General features: G+C 31.0%; 1 long non-coding RNA gene across 2 annotated transcripts in view; it reads left to right on the top strand.

Annotated features, from left to right (window-relative positions):
• LOC114076750 overlaps window positions 1-2023 on the top strand; it is an 8459-nt gene extending 6436 nt beyond the window's left edge. The window contains exons 2-3 of one of the 2 annotated variants that reach the window (XR_003577739.1): window positions 917-1006; window positions 1753-2023. This is a non-coding gene — a long non-coding RNA (uncharacterized LOC114076750). Of the gene's footprint in view, window positions 1-916; window positions 1007-1124; window positions 1209-1752 lie in introns of those variants that run through there. The other variant, XR_003577738.1, reaches the window with a different exon arrangement.
• Window positions 2024-2818: the final 795 nt, after the last annotated feature.

The raw sequence follows: 2818 nt of genomic DNA, 5'->3' as shown, positions 1-2818 counted from the left end.
TATATATATATAGCATGTGTATTATTGCTTTATATTGAGTTGAGTATCCATCGTCAAGTATGCTATCTTTGAGTTCAATAATCTCTAAGTTGAGTATCTTATCTTGAGTATGCTGAGTTGAGTAATTGAGTATTCTTAGAGTATTCATTGAGTTTCAAGTTTGAGAAGAGGTAAGTATGTTTCCATTTTTTTAATCAAGTATCAAGCTTATATTATGCTTTAGAATTCTACTTACATGCTCGTACATTCCACGTATTGAGCCAATTGGCGTGCATCTTCTCATGATGCAGACACATGTATCCAGCATCTTCAACAGAAACTTCATCCGAGAGTTTGAGTTAGTTATGGTGAGCCTCCTTGCTTCCGGAGGATTCCATTTACTTTTCAATTTAGTCAGGATGTCATGGGTCTTTTCTCGACATCCATCTTTATCAGTTAGAGGCTTCATACATAGTCAATTTAGTTAAGAAGTATGTACAATTCATTTATTTTATTAAATGTTTTAAAGACTTAAGTTGCCTATTTTATGACGATTTTAATATATTATTTTATTCAGAGTTAATCTTTCAATTTTAAGCTTTTGCATGCTTAAGTTAGTTTTCCGCTTGTAGTCAACCAGGATGAGGATTCGCTTGGGAACCAACAATAGTCTTCGAGTGTCGGCCACGTCCAGAGTGTAGACTCGGGTCGTAACATAATCTATCTTAGCAAGTTTACTTTTGTTCTTGAAATATATTTCTTGCATAAGTTTAGTCCATATATTTTCACATCATCATTGGTGATTTTAGTAACTTTGGCCAGGGCTATGTCCATGAATCATACACACTTTAAGATTTTTAAATACTTGTTTTTATTTTTGCCTAATTCACATTAAGACTCTTCTTTTTATGAACTTATGAGATAATATACTTTGAAGGAAATGAAAGAAGAGACAATCTATAAGGCCACAGAGTCGTTTGATGAGGCAAAGAAGCTCAATCAAAGTGGATTTGACACAATTTATGAGGTAGGTAATGGCTAATGCTATGAAATCCATATGTTTGAACTCGTCTATTGTCCATAACAGCATTGCAATACTAGACGTGTTCACAACTAAATAAACTCTAAGACATGATTTGTTGCAGGGTATTTTGGCAGATGGGAGAGAGATCGTCATCAAAAGGCTGATCTTCAATAACAAATACAGAGGTGTAGATATCAATAAAGAGGTTAATAGTCTGCATGCAGAGCACTAAAATTTTATAAGATTATTGTTGCTCAAGACAGAAAAGTCTTTTTGTAAACTCGTCATTCTTGTAAGGTATTTTTAATCTTGTAAACTTGCTTGTCAACTCCTTTAATATGTCAAGTTCTACTTAACATGCATTTTCTTATTTTCTTCTAGCTTCAGCTGACATATTTCATGAGCAGAACTAACTTTATGTTTGGTCCTTTTCATTTTCTTGTCAACTCCTCTTAGTAAGTTGTAAATCGTGATTTCTATTCATAGCTCATTTGCATAAGCTCTCTACTTTACCTGATTGTGTTTTATTTATTTAACTTACAATTCAAAGATTTTAAAAGGTTTAAAATAAGCTAACAGTAAATTTGTAGAAACAAGCTTTTCGTTTAACTACTAAAATTTGATTTTTCAATAATACAGATAGCCTTGTATGTGAAACTATATGTAAGTGCATAATTATCACTCTCTGCTTCGCTTTTAAAACTGATGTATGTTATCGATAACTTGATACGATCTTTTCTTCTTTGCAGCCCTCTTGAATAGAGTATTTGATTATGATGAGTGGCAACCTTGATGCCCTATTCTCAAATAGTCACAATGGAGTTTGTTGGAATTTATATCTTGATTCTTATCAAATGTATGTGATCATTTTAGCCTTTGTCATACTTTCAATGGTTTGGCTTAAAAATCTCGATTTACTATCTACTATTTGATCTCTTTTACCTTATATTGTCGAGAATTAGATCCAAGATTGATTTGTACTAGCGTGTTGAAATCTGATAGTTATATATAATTGGTGTAATGATTAAACCGAATCGCGGCGATCAATGACGTTGGATTTCTTATGATGGAAGTGAATTGGGAACTATTCTTTCATCCAATGGATAATCAACATATTTAGAGCCTGTTTGGCTCAGCTTAAAAGCTGGTCAAACTGACTTAAAAGCTGATTTTTGACTTATTTAGCTGTTTGTCAATACTCAATATAACTTATTTTAAGTTAAAAAAAACTTATTTTAAGCCAAAAGTTAAAAGTTGGGGTAGGGGTGCTTTTTTTTTTAGCTTATAAGCTGTTTTAAGTTGACTACATTTTTACCTTTTTGCCCTTAATATTTTTATACAATCTCCAAATTACCCACATAACCCTAACATCTCTTTCTTCCATAACCCTTAATATTTTTGCCCTTAATATTTTTAGACAATTATTATTATCTATGGATGAAACTAAAATAAATCTTAAATCATTCTTTGATCTATTCAAATTATATATCTTTAAAATCTATAATAAGTTTATATTCCTCTTATAAATAATTTGTGATGAGAAAGAAATATGTGAATGATAGCAAAATATAATTATTTATGGCTGTAAAATATAAATTAATTAACTTTTATTATGTTAACAGCTTTTAAGGGTATTTCAGACATTTTGATTTAAAAAGCTGTTTATCAGCACTTATTTGCCAAACACATCAACAACTTTTTTTAACTTCAACACTTTTATCCAAACGCATAACTGCTTATTTTAAAAATAAGTTTCAGCACTTTCAAAAGTACTTTTTTAAAGCTGCTTTTATTAAGCCCATCCAAACGGGCCCT

The sequence above is a fragment of the Solanum pennellii genome, chromosome 4 (genome assembly GCF_001406875.1).
Source record: "Solanum pennellii chromosome 4, SPENNV200".
In the NCBI taxonomy this organism is placed as follows: domain Eukaryota; kingdom Viridiplantae; phylum Streptophyta; class Magnoliopsida; order Solanales; family Solanaceae; genus Solanum; species Solanum pennellii.
The sequence above is the reverse complement of the archived record's forward strand: the minus strand, read 5'-3'. Positions and strand labels throughout refer to the sequence as shown.